Here is a 15,603-nt window from a genome sequence, read left to right as displayed (position 1 = left end):
GCCCTCTGAGGGTTGTGTGCGAGGGGGCTGAGCATCTTCCACGACACCTCCCAGTACACTGCCACTTTCCTTTGTTATGACTGGAAGGGATTCCTTTCTGTACAGTCTGTTTCTCATTGTTTCTTCGTTTCTTTAGTCTCAGATCTACCCACATCTTCCTTGCTCCAAGCCTCAAAAAAGTGCTTCAGCCAGGCCGTTCCCCTTACACTGGCCTCTCAACTCTAAGCACTAGCCCCTTTCATTCCATCTACCTGGAATGTCATTCCTCCCTTGGCCACCTGGTAAAATTGGCCTCATCTTTCCTAGGGTTAGTGTGGCCTAGAGGAAAACACAAAGGCTTTGGAGTCATAAGGTCCTGGTGCAGACCCTGGCTCTGCTGTAGGATCTTGAATGAGTGAGTCTGCCTCTTGGATCTAAGCGTCCTCCACTTGTAAAGAAATAGCAAGACCCACTGCCGGGATTTCTGTTAAGACCCAGTCACAGGCCGGGCGCAGTGGCTCATGCCTGTAATCTTAGCACTTTGGGAGGCTGAGGCGGGTGGATCACCTGAGGTCAGGAATTTGAGGCCAGCCTGACCAACCTGGCGCAGACTCTGCATGGTGAAACCTTGTATCTACTAAAAATAAAAAAATTAGCCAGGTGTGGTGGCAGATGCCTGTAATCCCAGCTACTTGGGAGGCTGAGGCAGAAGAATCACTTGAACCTGGGAGGCGGAGGTGGCAGTGAACTGAGATCGCACCACCGCACTGCAGCCTGGGTGACAGAGTGAGACTCTGTCTAAAAAAAAAAAAGAGTCAGTGCCTGGTGCATTGTGGGTGCTCAGAGGCCTTGGCCAGTAGAGCTGGGTGTTTTCTCCTCTGCCCTTCAATCCCACCTGTATTACAGGCCCCTTCTTATGGCCCTAACACACTGCCTAAAGGGCTATGTCCCACTGCTTGTCCACAATAGAGGCTTCATAGATATTTGTTGGATTAATGAAGGCCCCTAAAACAGCACAGAACTTCCGGAGCTCTGACAGTTCAGGGCAGCCCCCTGTTCACTGACCACCCCCACCATGGTTCCCAGAAGGCTCCCCTCCGGCTGCCCTGGCCTCTGCCTGCTCTGGTCCCACTGACCTGCTTTTCCACCCGCAGTGGCGGCAGCAGCCTCATCTTTGCCTGGTGCTGGGCTGAATTTTGAGTTCTTAACCTGCCCAGCAAGCCAGCAAGATACTGGCTGCAGTGGCACTCTGCTCCCTCCTCTGTGTCTGCCCCACCCTCCCTGGATAATGCTGCATCTCCCCAGGACTCTGGGTGGAGAGGGCCCAGTGACCCTGTCCCAAGAGGCGGGGTCGGGGATCCTTGGCCTTTCCAGAGAGCCAACCCTTTAGCCTTTAGCTCTGACTGGAAGGGAGCCCAGATCGGTGAGACACACAGGAGCAAGACTGAGAGCGGGTGTGTGAGACACTCCAGGTGGCGAGTCCTCCATGCATCTGCACATCCATCGCTCCTGCCCTCTCCCCTCCCCTCCATGTGACAAAGTACCGGCTCTCTCCTGGCCCAGCACACTGGCTGGGATTGGGCTGAGGGAAAGAAAGACAGAAAATACTTTTTTATCAAGTGCCAGGCACAGTGCTTAGTTGCCTTCACAAATACTCTCCTTTTTCCTTTAAAAAAACTGTCCATTTTCCTAATGTTTTAATAGGGAGCATCTGCACATGGGGTATGTATTTTGTAACAAAAGATTCAAAAGGGTATGTGGTGAAAAGTTAGTCTCTGCCCTTTCCTGTCCCCCAGGGCCTTTCTGGAGGGGCAACAACAGTTGCTAGGGTATTTTGTGCATTTAAATGCACAGAAGGATTCTGTGCATTTAAAACAGATATTACACTTTACCTCCGCACTATGACTTACACATGATGGGAAACTGAGGTCTTCAGAGACATTAAGTACCTAGACCAAAGTCACACAGCTAGTAAGTTAGCAGAGCTGGGATTTAGAACCAGATCTAACTTCTCACCACCAATTCTCTGGCAGAAGTAAGCAGGGGCACTGACAGAGCCCTCCAAAACTGCAGAGCCCGTTCCAAACCAAGGCCATGCCATTCTGAGGCCTTGGAGATCTGGTGGCCCCACCTTCTTATCTGTTGAGTGTCCTATATCGTATCCACATGGCTCCAGGGTCCTGTACTGACCTATCCCCCTATGGAAGGATTCATCTCCATAGGGAAAAAGGGATGTTCCCACAGTGCCCTTTCTTAGCAAATGTGTGGCCAGTGGTCGCCCAGGGTCAGCCTGACTCCTGGGATGCAGGAGGGAAGCCACAATAACAAAGGTCTCTGGTTTCTGGCCGCAGGGGATCATGGTTGTGGCTTCAATGATGTTCCCAGAAAATGACCTCGTGATCTCTGAGGCAGGAGTGAGGGAAGATGTGAAGTAGGGGAGCTGTCTGCTCTGAGAGCCATGTGTTCATCCATGAGAGAGAGAGGGGAGGAGGCTGCGGGCAGTCCTGGATGAGAGCAGGGGCATGCATGGACAAGAGCTGCGGACTAGACCCCCAGGCTCTTCCCCCAAGCCTCTCTCCTGGCTCAGGCCAGTGCACTAAGGGATGAGGCCCTCCAGTGGACATTGCTGCATCTCCAGGTACCTCCTTGGGTCATTCCCTCTGGGTTGGACTGTGGGGTCTTTCAGGATCCTAGCTTCCTGTTCAATTTCTTTCTTTCTGTCATGTCTTAAGTCTGGTGTCCCCTCAACTTAAGGGAATATGTTCCCGAGGCCTAGAAGAAGAGGGTCTCACCCCATCAGAACTGTCAAGCAGAGAAGCAGGTGTCAGGCCTTCCCGTCCCAGGATGACAACATTCTGTTTTGCTGAGGTAGTCACCCAGAACGTTCTGTCCTTGGCATCTGTGCACACACCCAGCCAGGTCTAGCTCAGCCAGGTCTAGCTTGGTGCCGGTGACCATCAGTCAGAGATGTGCCTAGAGATGGAAGAATCAAGAGGCATTCCCACCCACCCTTCAGGACATTTTTTTTTTTTTTTTTTTTCTCTGAGATGGAGTTTCGCTCTTATTGCCCAGGCTGGAGTGCAATGGTGCAATCTTGGCTCACCGCAACCTCCGTCTCCCAGGTTCAAGTGATTCTCCTGCCTCAGCCTCCCAAGTAGCTCGGATTACAGGCATGTAATCCTGTAACGGCACCACCATGCCCAGCTAATTTTGTATTTTTAGTAGAGACGGTTTCTCCATGTTGGTTGGTCTCGAACTCCTGATCTCAGGTGATCCACCCTCCTCAGCCTCCTACAGTGCTGGGATTACAGGTGTGAACCACCGTGCCTGGTCCCCTTCAGGACATTTAAACAAACCAGCTGGCTTGAGTCCTAGACCTTGGCGGGTCTTGAGAAGAGGAGTATTCATCTTAGCTGCTACTAAACACCACAGTAATAGTTAACCACTATATAGTGCTTTACAGGGAAGCACCTTACGTGTAGTAAACACTTACTTCTCGCAACCCGATGAGGTAGGTACTATCTCTATCACCACATTACAAACAAGAAGATAGAGGAAAACACACTCAAGATTACCTGGCTCAAGGAATTGACAGAGTCTGGTTTGAGAACCTGTACTTTTTTTTTTTTTTTTTTTGAGACAGGTCTCACACTGTCTGTCGCCCTGGTTGGAGAGCAGTGGCACAATCATGGCTCATTACAGCTTCAGGCTGGGCACAGTGGCCCACAAATGTAATTCCAGCACTTTGGGAGGCTGAGGGGGGACGGCTGCTTGAGCCATGAGTTCTGGAACAGCCCAGGCAATATAGTGAGACCGTGTCTTTACAAATCTTTTTTTTTTTTTTTTTTTTTGAGATGGAGTCTCACTCTGTCGCCCCAGGCTGGAGTGCAGTTGCGTAATCTCGGCTCACTGCAACCTCCGCCTCTCGGGTTCCAGCAATTCTCCTGCCTCAGCCTCCTGAGTAGCTGGAACTACAGACGCATGCCACCACGTCCAGCTAATTTTTGTATTTTTAGTAGAGACGGGGTTTCACCATATTGGCCAGGCTGGTCTTGAACACCTCCCAAAGTGCTGGGACTATAGGCGTGAGCCACCGCGCCCAGCCTACAATAATTTAAAAAAATTATCTGGGAGTAGTGGTGCACATCTGTGGTCCCAGCTACTCATGAGGCTGAGGCAGGAGGATTGCTGAGTCCAGGAGGTTGCGGTGAGCTGTGATTGTGCCACCACACTGAGACTTTTTTTGTGAGACTCTGTCTCCAAAAAAAAAAAAAATAACAATAATCACACCCTTGACCTTCCGGGCTCAAGTGATCCTCCCACCTTAGCCTCCTCAATAGCTGGGACCACAGGTGTGTGTCACCACACTGGGCTAGACCCTGTACTCTTAATGACTGCATAGTCCTTGTAGCCTCCATTTCCATTCCTAGAGCATAAGATTTGTACCAAAAATATTTATTGAGTGTCTGTTCTGGGCTTGAACATGAGTAGGGGGATTTAAAAGTGAATAAGATACTGTGTCTGCCCTTGGGGATAGAGACAGAAACATGAAAACATGAAATTGTCCTTCAACACAAGAAGTGCTGTAATAGAGGCATGAACAACGCAGTGGGAAACAAGGAGGGAGGTCATGCTGCCTGAAGCAAATGTCACGGAATTGCAGGCATCAAGAAGGCAGGACATTCCAGGCAGAGGGAACAGCATGGTGCAGGGATGAAAGCTCACAAGAAAGAGAAACATGCGCCAGGTGCGGAGGCTGACGCCTGTAATCCCAGCACTTTGGGAAGCTGAGGCGGGCAGATCACAAGGTCAGGAGTTCAAGACCAGCCTGGCCAACATGGTGAAACCCCTAAAAAAATACAAAAATTAGCCGGATGTGGTGGCATGCGCCTGTAATCCTAGCTACTCAGGAGGCTGAGGCAGGAGAATCACTTGAACTTGGGAGGCGGAGGTTGCCGTGAGCTGAGACCTCACCATTGCACTCCAGCCTTGGGCAACAGAGAGCGACTCCGTCTCAAAAAAAGAAAGAAAAGGAAAGAAAAAAGAAATACGGAGAACATGGAGCGCCTGAGTGTCAAAACATCATGCATGGGCAGTGACTGTCAGGGAGGTTGCCAGAGAGCTAGGGGTTAGTTGGCCCATCCATCCTGCTTCCTGCTTCCTTCTCCGGCCTCCAAGCTCCCTGAACCTACTCTGTGCAAAGCACTGTGCCAGGTGTTGGCCCAGAGTGTGGGACTGGAGCAGTGGCCTGGGTAGGGGACAAGGGTTTTTTGACCAGCTGGAGACCTTTGTCGTTGGTGTCATTCTGGAGGTGAAGAAAAAGCCGCTGGAAAGAGCTGCCCAGGGAGGACTATGGGAGAACTTGCAACTCTGGGCCATCTCTGGACATGAACATTTTGCATACATACAGGGGAGCTGTGTGCGTCTGAGTGGGGCCAGGAGGGGTCCTTCTCTCTCTTTTGGCCCATGCAGCTGGGCTTCTGGAGCTTTCCTATGTCTTGCTTTAGTGCTAGTCCTTGGAGGGTTGCCAGGGAAACCGCTGGCCAGCTCCGGGAGAGAGACGAAGCAGAGGGGAGGACAGTGGGTGACTCAGCCTGGCTTCCCACACACCACAACCCCTTACCCAGCACCTGGAAAGGATCTGGGGGACCCCCTTCCCCTGGATCCTACAGGTGACCCTGTTTATTCTTTCTTCTCTAGAGAGAGCAGTCCCTCCCGCAGCTCTGACTGGTGGGAGCCAGCCAGATTTCCCCAGGAAGGGAACCGGCCCCAGGCGCCCCGTACCCTGTAGGTTCACCCTGGAACACTGACAGGTGCATTCGGCCTGAGTGAATGTGAACTCCTGCCGTGCCCATGCAGGCGGCAGGAGCCCTGGCTGAGACGCCCTCCCGGGGGCAAACCCAGGATAATTATTGATCGGGGCCGCTGTGGACTTCTGACCTCGGCCTGGGAGGGAGAGGACCCGGAACGCGGGCCTGGGCTCCCAGGGAGGGAGGTGGGCGGGCCGCGGAGGGGGCCAATCAACACGACCACGATAGTGCGCCCTAGCCCTGCCAGTGGTGGTCGACTCAACCCAAACAAAGCAGCATGTGCTGGCGGTGCGGGGTCGGCTAGGGAGCCGAGCCGGGAAGACACCCCACCGTCGCAGAAAGGGGGTGTGCGCGGCGCCGACACCGCCCCGCCGAGCGCGCCGCCACCTCGGGTGCGCCGAGGGGGTCCGGGTCCCTCAGGAGCGGCCGCAGAGGGGGCGCGAGAGACCAAGAGCGACCGAGGGCTGGCGAGCGCGCGCCGGGCGGAACCAGGAAGCGGGGCGCGCTCCGGACTGCCAGCGGCGCGCGTACCCGGGCCTCCGCGCGCGAGCGGCGCGCGCGCCCCCGCGGGCCCCGGCGGGAGGAGAGTCGGCGGCCGGAGCCGTCACCCCGGGCGGGGACCCAGCGCAGGCGACTCCGCGCGGCGGCCCGGCCGAGGGAGGGAGCGAGCGAGCGGGCGGGCGGGCAAGCCAGACAGCGGGGCCGGAGCAGCCGCGGGCGCCCGAGGGGCCGAGCGAGGTAGGCGCTGCGGGGCGAGCCCGGGGCCCGGGGCCGGGGGAGCCAGGCCGGGGAGCCAGCCCGGGCGGGGCCCGCTCTCCAGCCGCTCAGCCACCCGTCAGGGCCGCGCCGCCGCCATCGCTCCCGGGCCGCGGTGGCTGCGCGCTGGGCGAGGGGCGCGCGCGGGGAGAGGGGGTCCGGGCTGGCTGCCGGGGAGCCTGGGGGCAATGCGGGGCGCGCTAGGGGGACGTGCGAACGCCGCGGCGCGTTGGGGGGCGTGCGCTTTAAAGGCTGCGTGCGCGTGTGTCCGAGTGGGTGTGTGGGGACCCCGCGCCGACCTCCTAGGAGCTCAGGGGGCTGCTGTCAGCCGCCTCACACTTTCACGTTGCAATTCCGAATAGCCCCAGCCGTCTTCCTTGCTTTAACTTCTTTTTTTCAAAAGAGGTGCCCGGGACTCCGGGGATGGGATGAGCCTGCGGGGGTGCTTGGTGCGGTGGGGGGTATTAGCAAAGCTTCAAGAAACAGGGCCTTATAAGGAGTCAAGACAACAAATACGAACGTTTCGATAAGACTCTGGGGGGCGGGATCCCACATCAGGACCCGCCAGGCCTGGGCTCGTTCGTGTGGCCGTGGGATGCAGTGTGCTTTTTCTTTCTAGTCAGGAATAAAGGGTTAAAAGTGCTCCTGGTGTCGGCGGTAGATATGGAGAGTCGGAAGGGGAGTTGTTGTATCACAAAAGCTGGTCTGAGGCTAAAGGAATCTGGCAAGATGGTCGGGGTGATCAAAGAGGAAAGAACTCACACGGAGCAAGAGGCGGTTGCAAACACTTGTAGCCAGCAGTGATGGAAAAGGCAAAGAAGAAAAACAAGTGCCAGCTTTTAGGAAGACGGGATTAATGAAAACCACAAGAATTTTAAAGGCTAAAAGAGATACCGATTCTCTCTTTCCCAAAGAGCCAGAGTCAGTTCTTTTCTTCTTGGTCCCTGTGATCCCGCCATAGCTTGTATCAAATAAATGGTGCCAAAAGTGGGTCAAAGAATGTTAGAGCTGGAAAGGAACCCAGCGATGATGCCACATTCTTGTATTGTACAAATGAGGAAACTGAGGCCCAGATAGGTGGAGTAAGTGACCTGTTTGGGTGACATGGCTGTTTGTTGAGTATCCAGGAAACTTCAAGGACTGAGATTCGTGCTCTTCCCAAAGCACCATGCAGTATATAGATCTTTGCCTAGATACAATTCCATACATTTTCTCTGCAGTGTCCTCAGGGAATGCCCTTTGAAAGGGCCAGCGTGACACCGAATATCATGCTTGGGCTTATGTCATTTTTTTCAGTCTTCAAGTGGTGTTTATGATCTGCTTGGATCTTAGGTTTCCAAAGCTGTTGGATAGCTGCCTGGGCCATAATAAGCTTTCAGCTGTTGGGTCTACATTATTTCAGATAATTTTGTTATCGTTCAATTAAGGTAATAGAACTGTGCCTCTCTCCCCAACATTCTGTTATTGTCCATTTGCTTATGTTATATTGCGTTATGTTCATTGCCTGTCAGTTCCTACGTGAGGATGTATTTTATTGAGTGTGCCTTTCTTGTTTTAAAATTTCATTTTGTGACACTGTAAATATTGGAGTGGTTCTGATCATTTCAAATGAGGAGAATCTTATTGATTGATTTTATTTTAAGGCTTCGGGTTGTTTTGTTTATTCATTTGGGTACCAGTTTCCATCTCATGGAAGATCATAGTTGTTGGAATGGACAGGGCTAAATGAGAGAAGGGGCTGTAGATTTAAAGAAAAACTTCCTATGTGACAATTTGTGTTATCTGTTACATTTAATTCAAACAACACCACGCCTTGGGTCAGGTAAGTGTGTTATCTAGGAGATGACTTGTTTGCTACTGTAGCCTCTGGAAGATGAAATTTCAAGCTCCAGATTGAGACACAGGGAAGGAATGGAGATTTTTTTTGTTGTTGTAAAGCAAACCATCAGAAAAAAAAAGTTGATTTCTATCACCAGCAGTTTGGTTATTGCATAACTTGAAGCTAAACTCTGCACAAAATCTTTGCTGTATACCCAACTAAATAAACTATCCCACCTTCTCATCAGTTCTCACCTTTTCAGTGCTTGCATTTTTTTTGCCCACAGGTTGTTAATATGGATTGTGTTAAGAAATTTAAGGTGTGTACTTCCTAGTATGTATGATAGTAGGAGAAAAATGTGCTATCATCGTTTGGAGTGTTACAACATAAATATTTTGGTCAACACTTCCTATCCTGCTCTGACTTTTCATCTCATCTCCATTTTCTTCCTCTCTTGATTGTTTTTATGTCATTTACATATGTAAAAGCCACATCAAGACTAAAGTTGCCGCTTATTACTTTTTGATACTTAAGTCGAGTTTTTTCACATCATAGTATTGTTAGTATTCAAATTGTAATTTTTGTTAGGCTTATATATTATGAATCCATTTGTTGTGGTTTATTTGGCTTGTTGTTATGTAGGTAGGTGACACAGTAGTCTTATGGTAAAAGGAAGACGTTATAGATAGGTAAATAACATGCTCAAGATTAGATGCAGGTTACAGGTGGAATCGAAGGAAGACTAACTATTTTCGTGCCCTACAAACATGTCTGTATCTCATAAAGTTATTCACAGATTTCTGGACATTCTATCTGTGACACATTTTTTCCCTTTCTGTTAAGAGTGTAGATTACTGCATTATTCCTACAAAAGGAAGCAAAATAACCCTGGTTTGTATGATTTTTCTGATAATTTGAAACTTATACTTTTAAAAAGCTATCTGGCAATTCCAGGTTACTGGACTCTTCAGAAGAATATCCTTTTATTTTGATACTATGACGTATCAAAGTATCAAAATACTTTAACTGTGCAACTTAATAAAAATAATGCTTCAAAGTTAGCTCCACACTATTGCTGTCCTCAAACGTGTGGTATTTAAAGGAAGAAAATGTTTTTAATTCTGCGCTTTGTGAATAGAACTCTTCTAAAATCAGAAGTGTTTTTTTTCCCCTGCAATGTTGGAAAAACAACAGTTTTATGCTTGTTTCTGGGAATAAGAAAGTCAAACTTAACAATCTAGTTTCCATTGATCAGACAGTTTTTGTACTCAAATTTAAGTTGTAAGCATCAGAGTGATAAACATTTTTTAAAACTGTATTCACTCTTAATTATAGTGGCCTTATTTGAAGTAAAATCTTGACATTGGGTGTTTTATTAATGATGATCCTCTGCTACTGAAAAGCCTATGTCAGTTTGGAGAAGATTTTGCACGTCTATAAATCTATGCCGTTTTTACTAATCAAAAGAGAAGAGTAATTTACAGGTGTTAGATTTTTAGTTGGTTGAATGAGACCCTCACTTTTGATGGTTTCAGAGTTGAAATGACGATTTATTACTTTTGTTAGTTTGGGTCACACCCTTCACTTCCTTGGAAGGTATCTTTGAGGTTTGGTTTCCTTTTTTTTAAATGGTAATATTGGGGTGGGGGTGCTTCCTGTTTGTATTTTCAAAATTAGGTCCACATGTTAACCTTCTTGTAGTGTCACATTTTTATTTTAAACTTATACAGACAAACATCAGATGCCATGTGGTTTGTCTCTGACCCTTTGCGCTACTTCATGACAGCTTTACTGAGTGAAGCCTGAATACCCAATCGGGAAGGCAAGATGTTCTTGTCTTTTCCCAACTCTCTTTAAAGTTTAACAGCCTTAGAACAGCAACAAAAGCACAATTAACAGAAAAATGGAGGTGCTGCTATCTGTTTCCTCGCAGGTACTTGGAAAATGTACAGCACTAAGATAGAGTTGAAACATGTTATGTAGAGCCTTGAATGTCGGTGCTTAAAAGAGGAGTTGCCCTGGGTTTACATGATACAGAACCCCATGGTTTATATTAAGTAGTAATGATAGCCATTTTTCTGGACTCGCCTAAAAGCCATACACAGTGTCATGGAAAAGAGTTAAGAACGAGGCGAAATTTAGGGTATGGTAGTAGAGCCGAGGAGGAATCACCTTCAGCCTTAAAACTCTTCCCTGACTCTCCTGGATAACTTATGTGGTAGGTCACTTTTTTTTTTTTTTTTTGAGACGGAGTCTCGCTCTGTTGCCCAGGCTGGAGTACAGTGGTCAGATCTCAGCTCACTGCAAGCTCCGCCTCCTGGGTTTACGCCATTCTCCTGCCTCAGCCTCCCGAGTAGCTGGGACTACAGGCGCCCGCCACCTCGCCCGGCTAGTTTTTTGTATTTTTTAGTAGAGACGGGGTTTCACCGTGTTAGCCAGGATGGTCTCGATCTTCTGACCTCGTGATCCACCCGTCTCGGCCTCCCAAAGTGCTGGGATTACAGGCTTGAGCCACCACGCCCAGCCATGGTAGGTCACTTTTAATATAAATGTTGCAGGATGAGTTAAGTGGAACCTTGAGAAATATGTGTAGATTGTTTCAATGATTAAAGCAAGTGTTCTTTTCCTGGCCTTTAACTCGCTTTATTCTAAGAAGTGTAATGACTAAATAGACTCCTAATTGAATTGACATTCAGATGTGTTTGCAGTTCAGGGGGAGTTTACCTCTTCTAAATTTTCATTTGGATCACATTACTAAAAACAGTATTGCATTAGCATGGTGCATAATTATGTAGAATTCAATTTGCAAATGAAGTTAATACTTGGAGTATCTTGACTTCCTATTCCCCTGCTGCCCCAATATTCAAGAAAGGAGAAGTTATAATTTGTCACATACAAGATAGTTTCTTCTTTAGGTTTATTCTTAATAACTATGTCCATTTTCACATGGATGACACCATTGAGATGATGAATACTTGTATTGATTAATAAGGAACATTCATCTTTTTCTACCTGCTTTTGGAAGCTAGCTTGCAAAATCTACTACAACATTCACTCTTCATGTATTCTTCTATTACCTTTAGTACCCTGAATAACCTTTTTAAAAATTTTTGCACCTTTCTATTATGAAGAGAAATAGCTTCATATTCTATGCTAGTTTTTTGAGGTGCTTGTGCTGACTCATTTTTTAAATTATACTAAGATACAGAGCATGGTTTGAGAGCAGTAATGAGATTCTCAGAAAATATGAAAACTTTCCTTTCTGACTAGTTAGAGAAAGGTTGGGGAAGACAAGGGGAAATACATCAGTGAGCCAATCAATTATTGTTATTTGTTGGGATTAATTTGGTGACTAATACGTTTAATGCCCATCAGGCTACTAAATGTGAATTTGGCTTTACCCTGTAATGATAACAGGACAAACCCAACAACTTTCTAACATTGCTTGTTTTCCCCTGGTAGGGGATTTCTTTGCATATGGGAAATCAGGCCGAAGTTGCCAGTAACAGCCACATCCATGATTTGTATTAAAAATAAGTATTCATCATTCTGGGCTAGAGCTCTGCTTACCACGGCTCACCTGGGAAAATATTCTGATTATGTATCTAATCATTATGATGCCATCTTTCAAGAGGTGAGCAGACAATGAACAACTCCTTCAAATTATGTTCAAAACCCAGAGTTTGAGAAAATGTTCCAATGCCTTCAAGTATGAAAATAATAAAAATATTACTTAATGCTTACCGTTCACTGACAGCGTGCTGGGCAGGCATTGTTTTCGGTTCTGGCCGTGTGTTAACTCGTGATTCTCAGAGGAGTGGGTATTATTCCCAGATGGAAGATGAAGAAATGGCCACAGAGAAGTTAAGTAATTTGTCCAAGGTCACATTACTGGTCTTGGCAGGGCTGATTCCAGAGGCTGCATCCCTAACCTAGTGTACAGCAAAGGCGAGCCGGCCACTGCCGCTTTGTTATAAGGCATTTTGTTTCTTTGAGGCTTATATTTCTTTGTGTTCCCAAATGGAGTCTTGTTGGTTTTTGAATAGAAAATATTTTTATATGTTTAGGATTTTTTTAATGTTGATGAAGATGGTGATAAATATTTTTCCAATTAAGGTATATAATTCTGGTGGAAATTATATTAAAGCAGAGAAAGTCTTAATTTTTATTATAAGTTGTCTTTCGTTCTTCTTCCCCTAGCATTACCATATACATCATAGAAGAAGAGCTATAAGCTGTCTCCTTGGCCTCTGTTTACAAACAAAAGGATCATTTGTGCCAGTGTAGTGGGTTTGTGTTGACATACACATCTGTACTGAGAACTCAACAATCCTACTCATTTTATTTACAACTTTATTTTGAGGGGATTTCTGGTCCGATTCTTGTTGCATTAAAGCTTTTTAGAGCTATTAGTCATGATTTCTGAGATAGATTTAAGAATTTTACTTATTTGGGGTAATTTTTTATTATTATTATGTTTTGAGATGGAGCCTCGCTTTGTCACCCAGGCTGGACAACCTCTGTCTCCTGGGTTCAAGAGATTCTCCTGCCTCAGCCTCCCAAGTAGCTAGGACTACAGGCGTGTGCCACCATGCCCAGATAATTTTTGTATTTTTAGTAGAGACAGGGTTTTGCCATGTTGGCCAGGCTGGTCTTGAACTCCTGACCTCAGATCCTCCTGCCTCGGCCTTCCAAAGTGCTGGGACTACAGGTGTGAGTCACTGCGCTCGGCCTATTTGGGCTAATTTTTAAGACAACTGAACTATTTTATGTTTAGAGCTCTGCAAAGGCCATTAGAAAATAGTCTCAGAATTTTTTTTTTTTTTTTTCCATTTATGATGGTTACTTTCTCTCAGCACTTTTCCTTGGGAGTGGATTGTGAAGTTAAGTCTTGGAGACAGAATTCACAACCCTAAAGTGTAGTGCTTTAACTTGGGGAGATCAAGTCACAGACAAGAAGAACTTCAGTTCGCTGTGCAGAGAGTATAAACTTGTTCAAATAAACAGAGGATGTTAGCTTCCAGGATTGTCAACTGTCACCTTTGACCAAGGTTGAATTTTCTTTGAATGTTGACAGAAGTTACAATGTCAGTGGAAAAAGCTTAATGTGAGGTATCTATAACTCAGAATTTCCTTATGTTTGTGTCAGTGAGATCCTACAATTAAAGCTGTTTCTTTTTTTCTGTGTCTGATGAGTTTTAAAAGCCTTCACTGGGGTTTTCCAGCCTTTAGGTGAGAGTAAGTTAAAAAGTTTGTGAAAAACTATTTTTTTGTTGTCTAAAATTCAGAGCCTAGGTCGGGCCCAGTGGCTCACGCCTGTAATCCTGACACTTTGGGAGGCCAAGGTGGGCGGATTACTTGAGGTCAGGAGTTGGAAACCAGCCTGGCCAACATAGTGAAACCCCATATCTACTAAAAATACAAAAATTAGCCGGGTGTGGTGGCGCACGCCTGTAATCCCAGCTACTCAGGAGGCTGAGGCAGAAGAATCACTTGAACCCAGGAGGCAGAGGTTACAGTGAGCTGAGATCGCGCTACTGCTCTCCAGCCTGGGAGACAGAGCAAGACTCCATCTCAAAAAAATAAATAAAATAAATAATTTCAGAACCTATAGCTGGTGGCAAGTCACTGTTTTTGGAGGAGTGGGATTTTGAAAAAATCTAACCTGGGCTAAATGTTAAGCTACATTAATACATGTCATTGTAGCCTGTATAAAAAGATACCTGAACATTTAATCTGTTAAAGTACTAAAAATTGGTTCATCAGTTTTGTAATACAGCATTCATTCTACAGTATATTTAAATAGGTAAAATGTTCTGTTAGAAATAATGCTAATTCTTTTTTTTTTGTTTAGTGTTTCTAAAAATCTTTTGGCCATCTTTTAGATTTACGAAAAGTAGCAAATTAGAGATCTACAGAAATCTACAGCTCTTTAAAAATGAAACAGTTTACCCTGTGAATTTGTTTTCAGGATTTGTGATCTGTTTCTGATGCCAGAAAGGTGAGACTCCTATCTCATTTCTGATAGAAAGTGAGGGAAAGCTATGTGTAGTGAGAACTGGATACTAGATTCTTATCCCAAAAGGTATGGAAGGTTTAATATGTAAGGATACCATGTAAATAGTCCCTCTTTTTGTATTTTCCTTTGGTTATTGTTATATAACTATAGTCGTGTGTCACTTAATGATACATGGTGACAAAGTTCTAAGAAATGCATTAGGTGATTTTGTCATTGTGGTACCATAATAGAGTGTACTTACACAAACCTAGATGGTAAACCCTACTCCACACCTAGGCTGTATGATAAAGCCTATTGCTCCTAGACTACAAACCCATATAACATGTTACTGTATTGAGTACTGTAGGCAATTGTAACACAAGGGTAAGTATTTGTGTATCTAAACATATCTAAATATAGAAAAGGTACAGTAAAAACATGGCATAAAGGATAAAAAATGGTACATCTGTATAGGGTACTTACCAGAAACAGAGCTTGCAGGACTGGAAGTTGCTCTGGGCAACTCAGTGGGTGAATGGTGAGTGAATGTGAAGGCCTAGGACATTACTGTACATTACTGTACATTTTAAAAATATGTCTGGTTAGGCTACACTAAATGTATCTTGAAAATTGTTTCTTCAATAATAAATTAACCTTAGCCTACTGTAATACTTTTACTTTGTACACTTTTTACTTTTTTTTTTTTTTTTTTTTTTTGAGATAGAGTCTTGCTCTTGTCGCACAGGCTGGAGTGCAGTGGCGCTTCTGACCTCAGGTGATCCACCCACCTCGACCTCCCAAAGTGCTTGGATTATAGATGTGAGCCACCGTGCCCGGCCAGCTGTTTACTCTTTTTTTTGAGATGGAGTCTCGCTCTGTTGCCCAGGCAGGAGTGCAGTGGTGCGATCTCGGCTCACTCCAAGTTCTGCCTCTCGGGTTCACAGCATTCTCCTGCCTCAGCCTCCAGAGTAGCTGGGACTACAGGTGCCCGCCACCACACCTGGCTAATTTCTTTTTGTATTTTTAGTAGAGACGGGGTTTCACCGTGTTAGCCAGGATGGTCTCCATCTCCTGACCTCGTGATCCGCCCGCCTCGGCCTCCCAAAGTGCTGGGATTACAGGCTTGAGCCACCGCGCCCGGCCAACTCTTTGCTTTTTTATACTTTTAAATTCTTTTGTGATAACACTTAGCTTAACACATAAACATGTACGGCTGTACAACAGTATTTTCTTTCTTTATG

General features: G+C 46.3%; 1 protein-coding gene across 8 annotated transcripts in view; it reads left to right on the top strand.

Moving 5' to 3' along the window:
* STAT5B (signal transducer and activator of transcription 5B) overlaps positions 1-15,603 on the top strand; it is a 91,481-nt gene that overhangs the window by 5,617 nt on the left and 70,261 nt on the right. For 2 of the 8 annotated variants that reach the window (XM_074019651.1, XM_045374838.2), the window contains exon 1: positions 6,035-6,181. The exons of 4 other annotated variants lie outside the window; for them this stretch is intronic. The gene's annotated coding sequence lies outside the window, so the exon portion shown is untranslated. Of the gene's footprint in view, positions 1-6,034; positions 6,182-6,336; positions 6,528-15,603 lie in introns of those variants that run through there. 2 more of the 8 variants (XM_065531605.2, XM_045374835.2) reach the window with 1 other exon arrangement.

Source organism: Macaca fascicularis, chromosome 16, assembly GCF_037993035.2.
Source record: "Macaca fascicularis isolate 582-1 chromosome 16, T2T-MFA8v1.1".
NCBI classification, from domain to species: Eukaryota; Metazoa; Chordata; class Mammalia; order Primates; family Cercopithecidae; genus Macaca; species Macaca fascicularis.
Note: the sequence above shows the minus strand (reverse complement) of the source record. Positions and strands in the feature narration are given on the sequence as shown.